Source organism: Lepidochelys kempii, chromosome 3 (assembly GCF_965140285.1).
Source record: "Lepidochelys kempii isolate rLepKem1 chromosome 3, rLepKem1.hap1, whole genome shotgun sequence".
Classification (NCBI taxonomy): Eukaryota; Metazoa; Chordata; order Testudines; family Cheloniidae; genus Lepidochelys; species Lepidochelys kempii.
Window position 1 is genome coordinate 167619625 of NC_136382.1, and position 13342 is coordinate 167632966.

Genomic DNA, 13342 nt, shown 5'->3' on the forward strand with positions numbered 1-13342 from the left:
TGTCAAGCTTAGTTTTAATTATATTATTAATTATTTTTAATTCCACTGTCTTCATTGGGAGCAGACTCAGGCTCTTACAGTAGATCAACAAATGTATGGTAGTACGTTTTGTAAAAATAAGGCATTCTCAGTTACCTGAAACTTTGCTGTAGCAGTAAGCTATTAAATCTTTGCTGAGAAGTGAAGCGAGCTGGCTGGTTTTCTAACCTATTTGTCTGTTTATATAAACTGTCTATGATCCTTACTCATAAGTTCATAATACTGTTTTATCAGTGCTCCAGTTGACCATTAGGAACTTATAATGTATGCAGATCACAGACAGTAAAATTCTGTCTTAAGCTACTGCTCAAGTGATCAGCAAAATTTAAAAAATATTGCTTAACAGAGGTAATCTTCTAATAAAGGCGGACCAGAATTTTAGTCACTGTATTTGAGAGTACTCTGGAGGTAGTTTCTCAAGACAGAAGGCTGCCTAGTAAAGGTGACCTCTTGTATATGTTTAGACAGATAGGCAGAGTAGATACTTTTCTCCCCTCCATGAAGCAAAAAGAAAGAAAGAAAAGGTTTAAGAACCAGTTCTGGAGTTCTTACTCAGACACAACTCCTATGAAGTTCAATGTGACATTTGCCTTGGATAATTTTGCAGGGTTGAGCCCATATAGCCTGAAGGATAATTAATCAGAATAACATATTGTGACTTCCATAATTTATCTGCTTTTGCATGTAAACACTGAAGGTTTTTTGGTGACACTTTTTGTATCAATGACACTATACTCAGGGCTAAAACTGCTCTCTTCTAAGTGTGCGAGCACTCCCTCATGGAGAGAGGGCATTATGTGATCCATAAATTTAGAAATTGTATTGTAATTTACAGTTGAACACCAAATGTGAGAAAGAAAATGTGTAAAACATAAACTACTAATTTGAAGGGCCTCTTGGAACTGTTTTGCAGATCTCACACTGACTTTACTGTGAGGTTTTAAATCTATGTTCTGTTCCAGAATTCAGTTCTCTGCAGCTGCATGTTTAATCACATTCCCACTTTTTCTCTTTAACTTCTGTTTCTAATAAAAAAAAGTTTAGATCCAACATACTTATATTTAGCAATTTTCCCATGCGTGAAAGCTGATCAAAGTAAAACATGGAACAGTATCCCATTTTAAGTATGGCAGATGTTTGCCATGCTAAACAACTTTCAAGGAGAAGAAAATCTTTTCATTACAAACACAAGAGCATTTAGACAGAGGGTTGCCTAAGTGTAGGCCAAGATGTATGATCCTTGCATCAGAGAAATTGTAAAACGTTTAGTTAAATATACATTGAAATTACATCAGGGTTATAGCACAGTTAAATGCCAGGAAATTCACGGCATTCCATTCTTAATTTATAGTGTTATGGTCAGTGTTTTAATGGGAGTTTTGCTTGAGAAAGGACTCTTTGCTTGTTTGAGAATGGAGGGGCTCAACTTGACACTTCCTGTCTTTGGTGGTCCTGTCTTCTAACATTACTCTTACAATTACGTGACTTTTCCAACCATATAAAAATCAACTTTTTGGTATTTATAGCAGACACTAGAGATGTGCCAAATTACCAGAGACTAAAGACCAGCTAGTGTAAATTGGCACAGCTCCACCGATTTCAATGAAACTACACTGATACCCACCAGCCGAGGATCTGGCCCCTGATTTTTTAGCTGCTAATTTTTTTTTTAACGCTGAGTTTGAAGCAAAGGACATTTAAGGACATTTACAAATTAACAGTCAAATATGTATTTGATGGGTCATATTTATAGCTGATTTGACCCCTGTTCAAAAAGGGGTGTTTAGAGTTTAACTTCTCTAAACAGTTTCCCTTATGTTCTGTGCAATCCTCTCAAAATCAGGTTGTATGTCAGCAATGAGTTGGGCATTCATAGTAAGCATTCATAGTAAGAATGGGCATTGGGCATTGGGCATTCATAGTAAGAACATTCATAGTAAGCATAAAATGCATCCTATTTTGTTTTGTTTTGCCTGGGTGAAATATGTATTGAGATTGTTTGTGGTTTTACAGTATTGTAGGTCACTGTCATTTCTTTGTTAATGTTTATTTCATTTATGCCCTGATCCTTAAAATAGCCATGCAGGTGCCCTAGTGTTTGCAGATTGAGGGCTTTAATCACCAACCTGAATATATGGTATTAATCTTTTTTAAAAATATGCATCATATATACCTGTATGAAAGGAATTGTAAAAGCAGCGTCACAGGGCCCAATCCTGCTCCTACTGAGGTCAACAACAGATCTCCCATTGATTTCAATGACAAATGGATCGGGCCTTCTATTTTTCTTAAATACAGCTTTAGGGCTGAGCCTGCAGTCCTCACGCACAGTGGAACTTTTGAATTGGAACCATAGATAGAATATTGACATCTCCAGGAACTTTTACACCATCTTTCCCTTACTTTATAGGTTTCCCATTGACCCACTGGAACACTGCTATAGTGAGGCCTGAAAATGGCTGCCACAGGCATGGAAGTTAAGCAGTATGCACTGACAGAATTCATCTATAAAAAGGTGTAGCTAGTAAAAGGCTTCATGAGCTGATGCAAACAGCCTAGCCATGATTTGGGAGATCTGTGTCAGCAACAAAATATGGGAACTCTGAAAGAGCTGAATGTGTCCTTAGAGAAGATCTATAAAGGAATAAGTCCTGATGGCCTGGATGCTGCTCTAGACTGTGCTTCTGTGTTAGCCCATTGGATCATAAAGCTGCTCCAGGTCCACATTAATTTTGAGCAGCCTTATCCCATATGAGGACTAAGGGTAAGTTTATAAGAACTTTGCCTATCTGCAGGCAGGACATGAAGCAGCCAAACAGCCCTACCATAGCCACTATTCCAGCTTCTAAACTGGAGCTGGGTCTGTATGCCTGGTACCTCATCCTAGGCAGGTGTTTATAGCCACTGTATGCATATAGTCATGGACAGACAGGAGACCTGAGTCAGCATAAAAAATATGAGTGCTCCTACTCCAGTGTATCCCTAACCCTAACCCTCTCCCCTCAGGTCTGGGCTGTTGTAGAGAGGGCACGGAGACCAGTTCTGCTGTGCACAGACAATGTGGAGTCCCTCTGGGCACCTGCTCAGCCGTCACCTTCCCCCAGTGTGGCCGAACCACATCAGCCCTCCACAGTCCCCTATGATGCTATCTTCCCCCCACTCCAGGAAAAATAAGCTAGGAGATACCCCAATGATCACAAAATAAATATGAATTCTTCTGTTGTACTCAGGGTTTTAGTGAATACCTATAGAATGCACAAGAAAAACGTGCATGAGTTTTGATCTTTTCTCCATTATTCATTTATTAATTCAGATTTATTTTGACAAGTGCCCACCCCAATAGACTGCTTACAAAAATTGGGGAAGTGTTAATGAGTGACTCCCCTGGTACTACTCCAGTTCAAGTCCTTATTTGCCCTTCACCACTTCATCTGCTCACCTAACTGAGCTAGATACAGAGGGGACTGGGTGACATGCAATGTCTGTGACATGCAGGAGGTCAGACTAGGTGATCTAATAATCCCGTCTGACCTTAAAATCTATGGGTGAAGGAACTGCAACTCAGCTTTTAATTCAGGTTATGAACCCCAGGGTGCTAACCCAAGTTAAAAGCCAACTAAACTTTAAAAGGTAAAAGCCAGCTGCTACATCTAGTTAACTAACTCAAGTTAGCTGACCCAAAGTAAGAACGCACCTTCTTTTACAGGGAAGACATACCTTATGAATCTAACATTGGCCACCTATTTTAGGCCATGTCTACACTACAGGCACTACAGAGGCATAGCTATGGTTCTGTGGCTATGCCACTGTAACCCCATAATGTAGATGCAGACTACAGCAAATGAAGGGGTTTTACCATTTCTGTAGGAACTCTGCCCCCCCAAGCACTGGTAACAAAATTGACAGAAGCATTCTTCCATCAATCTAGCTGTGTCTATACTGAGGGATAGGTTGGCGTAGTTACGGCACTCGGGTGTGAATTTTTCACAGCCTTGAGTACTGTGGCTATACCAACCTAAGTTTTAAGTATAAGACCAGGACTTACACAATTGTTGGTGCAAAAGGCTTTGTCCTTGACTTTCCATCTCACCTCATATCCCAATTAAAACTGTGGGCCTCATTCTCCTTTCACAAACAACAGTGTAATTTCAAAAAGAAAAGGAGTACTTGTGGTTAGTCTCTAAGGTGCCACAAGTACTCCTTTTCTTTTTGCGAATACAGACTAACACGGCTGTTACTCTGAAAAGTGTAATTTCATTGACTGTAAAGGGGTCACTGCTGATTTATGCTGGTCAGAGGAGAATCAGGACCAAGGACTTTTTCTCCCTTGCTGTAATTCCCAATTTTCTCACTCTCCTGCTATTAATTAACTTTGTAATTGTATTAATTAACTTTGAAGAGCAGTTTGCTTTAGAGTTTGTATGAATTAAAGTTATAATGTATTCTAATTGAAGTACAAGGAACCACTAGTAATAGTACTCTAAAGGGTATGTCTACACTACGAAATTAGGTCGAATTTATAGAAGTTGTTTTTGTAGAAAGCGTTTTAATACATGCTGTAAGTGCATGTAGTCGGCGGAGTGTGTCCACAGTACCGAGGCAGCCATCGACTTCCGGAGCGTTGCACTGTGGGTGGCTATCCCACAGTTCCCGCAGTCTCCGCTGCCCATTTGAATTCTGGGTAGAAATCCCAGGGCCTGATGGGGCTAAAACATTGTCGCGGGTGGTTCTGGGTACATATCGTCAGGCCCCCGTTCCCTCCCTCCCTCCATGAAAGCAAGGACAGACAATCGTTTTGCACCTTTTTTCTTGAGTTACCTGTGCAGATGCCATACCACGGCAAGCATGGAGCCCGCTCAGCTAACCGTCAGCGTATGTCTCCGGGTGCTGGCAGACATGGTACTGCATTGCTACACAGCAGCAGTTTATTGCCTTTCGGCAGCAGACAGTGCAGTATGACTGGTAGCCGTCGTCGACGTAGTCCTGGGTGCTCTTTTAACCGGGCGCCTGGGCAAACATGGGAGTGACTCAGCCAGGTCATTTCCCTTGTTTCGTCTCGTGGTGATTCAGTCCCACACTGTCTTTTAATCTGCAGCTAGCAGAAGATGATGGCCAGTAGTCATACTGAACCGTCTTCTGCCAAGCACCCAGGTGTTCACGATGGCTAGCAGTTGTACTGCACAGTCTGCTGCCAGCAAGATGTATAAAGATAGATGAAGTGGCTCAAAACAAGAAATAGACCAGATTTGTTTTGTATTCATTTTCTCCTCCCTCCTTCCCTCTGTGAAATCAACGGCCTGCTAAACCCAGTTTTGAGTTCTATCCTTGAGGTTTTGAGTTCTATCCTTGAGGGGGCCATTCAGTTTCTCGCAAAGCCACCCCCTTTGTTGATTTTAATTCCCTGTAAGCCAACCCTGTAAGCCATGTTGTCAGTCGCCCCTCCCTCCATCAGGGCAACAGCAGGCAATCATTCCGCTCCTTTTTTCTGTGCAGAGGCCATACCACGGCAAGCATGGAGCCTGCTCAGATCATTTTGGCAATTAGGAGCACATTAAACACCACACACATTATCCAGCAGTATATGCAGCACCAGAACCTGGCAAAGCGATACCGGGCGAGTAGGCGATGTCAGCGCGGTGACGAGAGTGATGAGGACATGGACACAGACTTCTCTCAAAGCACAGGCCCTGGCAATGTGGGCATCATGGTACTATTGGGGCAGGTTCATGCGGTGGAACGCCGATTCTGGGCTCGGGAAACAAGCACAGACTGGTGGGACCGCGTAGTGTTGCAGGTCTGGGACGATTCCCAGTGGCTGCGAAATTTTCGCATGCGTAAGGGCACTTTCATGGAACTTTGTGACTTGCTTTCCCTTGCCCTGAGGCGCAAGAATACCAAGATGAGAGCAGCCCTCACAGTTGAGAAGTGAGTAGCAATAGACCTGTGGAAGCTTGCAACGCCAGACAGCTACCAGTCAGTCGGGAATCAATTTGGAGTGGGCAAATCTACTGTGGGGGCTGCTGTGATGCAAGTAGCCAACGCAATCAAAGATCTGCTGATATCAAGGGTAGTGACCCTGGGAAATGTGCAGGTCGTAATGGATGGCTTTGCTGCAACGGGATTCCCTAACTGTGGTGGGGCCATAGACGGAACCCATATCCCTATCTTGGCACCGGAGCACCAAGCCGGCGAGTACATAAACTATAAGGAGTACTTTTCAATAGTGCTGCAAGCACGGGTGGATCACAAGAGACAGTTTCACCAACATCAACGTGGGATGGCCGGGAAAGGTACATGACGCTCGTATCTTCAGGAACTCTGGTCTGTTTCAAAAGCTGCAGGAAGGGACTTTATTCCAGACCAGAAAATAACCACTGGGGATGTTGAAATGCCTATAGTTATCCTTGGGGACCCAGCCTTCCCCTTAATGTCATGGCTCATGAAGCCATACACAGGCAGCCTGGACAGTAGTCAGGAGCTGTTCAACTACAGGCTGAGCAAGTGCAGAATGGTGGTAGAATGTGCTTTTGGACGTTTAAAAGCGCACTGGTGCAGTTTACTGACTCGGTTAGACCTCAGCGAAACCAATATTCCCACTGTTATTACTGCTTGCTATGCGCTCCACAATATCTGTGAGAGTAAGGGGGAGACGTTCATGGCGGGGTGGGAGGTTGAGGCAAATCACCTGGCTGCTGGTTACGCACAGCCAGACACCAGGGCGGTTAGAACAGCACAGGAGGGCGCGGTGCACATCAGAGAAGCTTTGAAAAGCAGTTTCATGACTGGCCAGGCTACAGTGTGAAAGTTCTGTTTGTTTCTCCTTGATGAAATCCCCCGCCCCTTGGTTCACTCTACTTCCCTGTAAGCTAACCACCCTCCCGTCCTCCCTTCGATCACTGCTTGCAGAAGCAATAAAGTCATTGTTGATTCACATTCATGCATTCTTTATTCATTCATCACACAAAATAGGGGGATAACTACCAAGGTAGCCCAGGAGGGGTGGTGGAGGAGGGAAGGACAAGGCCATACAGCACTTTAAAAGTTTAAAACTTTAAAACTTATTGAATGCCAGCCTTCTGTTGCTTGGGCAATCCTCTGGGGTGGAGGATTCTTAGGCGTCTGGGTGTGGAGGCTATGGAACTTCGGGAGGAGGGCGGTTGGTTACACAGGGGCTGTAATGGTGGTCTGTGCTCCTGCTGCCTTTCCTTCAGCTCAACCATATGCTGGAGCATATTGGTTTGATCCTCCAGCAGCCTCAGCATTGAATCCTGCCTCCTCTCATCACATTGCCACCACCTTTCAGCTTCAGCCCTCTCTTCAGCCTGCCACTTACTCTCTTCAGCCCGCCACCTCTCCTCCCGGTCATTTTGTGCTTTCCTGCACTCTGACATTGTCTGCCACCATGCATTCGTCTGTGCTCTGTCAGTGTGGGAGGACAGCATGAGCTCAGAGAACATTTCATCATGTGTGCGTTTTTTTTGCCTTCTAATCTTCGCTAGCCTCTGGGAAGGAGAAGATCCTGTGATCCTTGAAACACATGCAGCTGGTGGAGAAAAAAAAAGGGACAGTGGTATTTAAAAAGACACATTTTATAGAACAATGGGTACACTCTTTCACGGTAAACCTTGCTGTTAACATTACATACATAGCACATGTGCTTTCGTTACAAGGTCGCATTTTGCCTCCCCCCAGCGTGTGGCTAGCCCCTCCCCCCTCCCTGTGGCTAACAGTGGGGAACATTTCTGTTCAGCCACAGGCAAACAGCCCAGCAGGAACGGGCACCTCTGAGTGTCCCCTTAAGAAAAGCACCCCATTTCAACCAGGTGACCATGAATGATATCACTCTCCTGAGGATAACACAGAGAGATAAAGAATGGATGTTGTTTGAACGCCAGCAAACATACACTGCAATGCTTTGTTCTACAATGATTCCCGAGTACGTGCTACTGGCCTGGAGTGGTAAAGTGTCCTACCATGGTGGATGGAATAAGGCTGCCCTCCCAAGAAACCTTTAGCAAAGGCTTTGGGAGTATATCCAGGAGAGCCATGAATGCCAGGGCAAATTAATCATTAAACATGCTTGCTTTTGAACCATGTATAGTATTTTAAAAGGTACACTCACCGGAGGTCCCTTCTCCGCCTGGCGGGTCCGGGAGACAGCCTTGGTTGGGTTCAGGGGGTACTAGCTCCAGGTCCAGGATGAGTAACAGTTCCTGGCTGTCGGGAAAAATGGTTTCTCCGCTTGCTTGCTGTGAGCTATCTACAACCTCATCATCATCATCTTCCTCGTCCCCAAAACCTGCTTCCGTGTTGCCTCCATCTCCATTGAAGGAGTCAAACAACACAGCTGGGGTAGTGGTGACTGAACCCCGTAAAATGGCATGCAGCTCATCATAGAAGCAACACGTTTGGGGCTCTGACCCGGAGCTTCCGTTCGCCTCTCTGGTTTTCTGGTAGGCTTGCCTCAGCTCCTTAAGTTTCATGCGGCACTGCTTCGGGTTCCTGTTATGGCCTCTGTCCTTCATGCCCTGGGAGAGTTTGACAAATGTTTTGGCATTTCGAAAACTGGAACGGAGTTCTGATAGCACGGATTCCTCTCCCCATACAGCGATCAGATCCCGTACCTCCTGTTCGGTCCATGCTGGAGCTCTTTTGCAATTCTGGGACTCCATCATGGTCACCTCTGCTGATGAGCTCTGCCTGGTCACCTGCAGCTTGCCACGCTGGCCAAACAGGAAATTGAAATTCAAAAGTTCGCGGGCCTTTTCCTGTCTACCTGGCCAGTGCATGTAAGTTGAGAGTCCTGTCCAGAGTGGTCACAATGGAGCACTCTGGGATAGCTCCCGGAGGCCAATACTGTCTAATTGCATCCACAGTACCCCAAATTCGACCCAGCAAGGCCTATTTCAGCGCTAATCCCCTTCTCGGGGGTGGAGTAAGGAAATCGATTTTAAGAGCCCTTTAAGTAAAAAAAAAGGACTTTGTTGTGTGGAAGGGTGCAGGGCTAAATCGATTTAACGCTGCTAAATTCGACCTCAACTCCTAATGTAGACCAGGGCTAAGTACCATACCAGGTAGTAAATATTTGCAGGATTGGGCCCTAATTTGTATTGCAGTTTGATAAGAAAATAGACATCTCCTGTGTAGGGGGTTAATACATAGTACTAAAAGCACCTCAAAGTTTAACCTTTATACATTTTTTTCTTTTATGAAAATGTTGACAGATTTTTTTTTTTACAAACTGGAAATGTTTGCAAAGACCCTTCCTCTCAGTTCTGGATAGGGACCTTCCTAGAGACCTATTTGGAGTAGAGAGAACATGTAGAATCCTGGGAAGAGGCTGGCAAACAGAAAAGGAGAGTAGAGAAACTGTTCTTTTCAAAATCTCTTGGCTCATAGCTCAGGAGGATGATTTGGTAACTGCCCATTAAACAAAGGATTTAAGTCTTTTGAAGTATAACATTCAATTTAATTTTGAATCTTTCTGGAAACATCAGATTTAATATTAGCATAACAATTTGATTAATATGTAAAAAAAAAAAAAAAGGCCAGAATCTCTATGAAACATAGACTACAGCCTATCAAAGCAACTATATGATCTTATTCCTGTAGGATCTCCATTTTACATTTCCTCTTCCTTACCCTGCTCGAATGTGTGAGCATCTCTCAAAAAGTTATATTTCAACCACCTGCCATGTGATCCACTAGGACAGACACCCACACTCATGAGGAGTCTCATTTGTGGGTTGTGTCACAGAATTAGGATCTAGATTGTAAGTTTTCAGGATAACTGTCTTTTATGTATCTGTCAAGCAACATGAACATTTATAGCATTACATACATAAAGCAATAAGAATACAAATAATGTTAATCTTCTCTTGGACTTTACTAGTTGATAACAGCTCATTGTGGAGAAACATCTTCCCATCCTTCTGGCATTGGGATGGATGAAAATTCTCCATCTGAGTTGAACTTTGTTGTGTTTGTATATTATAACACTTTTGCACTTCTTTAGCACCTACCATCCAAAGCTCTCAAAGGACTTTATAATTATTGATGAATTAAGACTCACAACACCTTTGTAAGAAAGGTATTACCCCTTTGTAGATAGAGAAGCTGAGGCACAGAGAGATTATGTGACATGCCCAAGGTCCTGCAGCAAGTTTGTGACATGACTCCCAGGTCAGTGCTTCCTCTCCCTTGTCTGCAAATGAAATTACTAGGGCGATACTTTTGGTGATGTACCATGCATAGGCAACTGGTACTCTTTTCAAGTCAGTTCCAACGCCCATTGAAGTCAATGGAAAGACTCCCTCTGTGTTCAGTGGGCTTTGGATCAGGCCAAATCAAGCCTTCTTCCAAATAATGACAAGCAGTTTTCCCCTGTTGCATAGAGATATCTCTCTTTTACTAGAAGGTTCAGCCACTTGAGCAATCTCATTATCTGAATATTGCACTATATTTAATTTGATAAGACACATACTTTATGTGACACTTTATCCGTCAAACTACAATGGGTCCTTTAAAATAAATAGTGATTCACATAAAACTTGTGAATTTCTTTAATATTTTTACTGTTCATAGAAGGTGATAGCATTCTAAACTTTAACATACTGACTCTGCAAACACTTAGACATGTGCTTAACTTTAATCATGTGAGTAATCTCAGTGGTTCCAAAGTTACTATTCATGAGCTCAGAATGAAGCACATGCCTAAGTGTTTGCAGAATTAGGCCTGAATATATCACTCGATTTAACATCTGATTTTTCAAAATTCAAAGCGATTTGACCAAACAGCTTGAAAAATGTTTATACAAAAATTGTTCTGTATAAAACCAATGACAAAAATGCATTAGAATCTAATAAAGCCTTTGTCCCAAGAATATTTTTGAAACTTTATTTTTTATAGTTTTAAACATTTATATACAAATGGATATAGTGTATTCCTGGAGGACCAATTTTCCAGCAAACATACAATAAGGCATAAATCAAGGACATAATTATTCTTATTGTTTGGGTTTTTTTTATTTTTTTGTAGTATGGTAGTGCCTCCAGCCTGTAACTGAGATTCGGGCCTCATTGTGCTAAGCACCATGCACACACTTAGTGAGAGACAGTTCATGCCCCAAAGAACTTAGAGTATAACCAACTCGAGTATGGTAATACAGAACTCACTGTAGACCACATAACATAAAATATGTTCAGATCCATCAGCTAGGCCAGATCATCTGAAAAATCCATGGGGGTGATTAAGGAAGGAAAACTCTGAGGTTCCTTTGCAGAGTTCTATTAAGTCATTCTGTTGTAGAGTTTTCCATCCTCCCACAGAACAGGTCGGGGGTTCAGCTCCAGAATCTGTAGGTCTCCATGAACTTGCTAGAGACCAGATCTCTCCACACAGATGCCTCTGCACTACGCCTAGCTCTCAGAATCCAGGAGGCCAGATCCCACCATACAGAAATCCTTCCTGTGTCTGCTGTGACTATCACATACCCCTCTGTCAGTACAAATTTTGTAGATAGGCTTTTTCTGAGGGCAACTATCTTTGGTCTCCCTGAGGATTCCCTGTATGTTACCTGGGACGAATTATGTTCATAACACATTTGTCCTTCCTCCCTGGTTGTGGTCTGACCCTAATGATCATACTTGCAACTTCCTGTGCAGCTTCTTTTGCATGGAGCTATAGTGAAGGAGCTTCCATGTGGTTCCAAGGTACTAGCATGGTGACACTAAGACAGTACTCCCCTCCCGCCCAGATTCCATTCAGTCAAGGACAGGTCCATGGATGCAGGGATCCCAGGGAAACTTTTTGAGTCACTTTTTGCAAGTTGGAGGCCTAATTATGTCTTATGTTTACTTTAGCATATTAAAAAGAGACATCTTATATATGATCTATACACTCTGTAGACAATTCTCCAACTGTAAATTCACACTGTTACAATCAGAAAATTAAATTAAATCAGGTGAATCTGTTCACTCATTCTCCCATGGTCTCGAGCACCCTCACAACATTTAACACCAAAAAACTGTCTCTGACTATTTTGCTCACTAAGTCAGTTCACACAGAAAGAAGAACAAAGTTGGCAAAGTTCACAAGATTTAAAAGCGGTGGGACTTTATTTGAAATGGTTTAGTTTTGTTAATCACAATTGGTCACACATGTCCTGCTTTACTCCAAATTATTTTGAAGGCTGACTTGGGGACAGCTTTACAATTTTAAGAGCCCCAAGTAAGAACACAAATTAGATATGTGGAATTTTCACAGGATGTGTCATGGCAGAATTTGGATTTAAGTATTATTATTTTATGGGAAAGAGAAAGGCCATCAAGATGGATGCTGCACAGAGCCACCTCTAGAGAAATAAAACAAAGTACTGGTGCAACCTCCCTGAGAGCTAGAGCAGGAAGGAAATTCCACTGGAATCAAGTACAGTATGAGGAACCAGGGGTTAGAAGTGAAGGATCTTGCAAGGAACTCTTCAGAATTAATCGCAGGAGTACTTGACAGCTGGGCCTCAAAAAGCCACTGTTCTTAAGGTTGGATCTGGGAAGAGCTATTATAATAATAATATAGAATTAAACAAGTTTTTATTATAATGAAAGCGTTGACATCATCTTAACGATAGAAGAGTAACCTGCCATTCTAAGGGTGGGACATATTTCCTAACAATTTGATAGGTGAGCTTCTGTAATTCCATTGGGGTTTTTTGCCCTAATCAACTGAAATAAAATGTAAAGACAGTTTCATCTGATATTTCAGTGCAGTGGTGTAGCGTAATGAAATGAGAGTACAGAAATTGTGAAAATCACTTGATGCATCAATAATTATAAATCTGCTGGATATATTTACTGCAAAGCAGGGTTGGTTTCTGACTGCAGGGTTGTGCTTTGGAAAAAAATGTTTTAATTTTCTTTGACCAAATGACACTGTACATACATGATAATAATGCTTTTCACTTCTGTCATTCAAGGATCTCTATGCGCTGTGTATACAATAAACCTTACAATACACTTGGGATGGGGAATTGAGGCAGATGGAAGTGAAGTGATTTGCCCAATGCCACACAACATATCAGTGGCAAAGCAGGACGAGTCCAGACTCTCAGTCCCCTGAAACATGTTAATATTATCAGCAGCAGATGACACCATTGCAATATTTTTTTCTGCAACTTTTCCTTCCCATATGCTTCTTTTTTTGCCAGTTCTGGTACTGCTCCATCTTTGCAAGAGGCCAGTGGAGATTAATGTCAGCCTATTAAGTGTCTGGTTGGGTCCTGAGCAGCTTTTTCATAGCGAAGTGAGT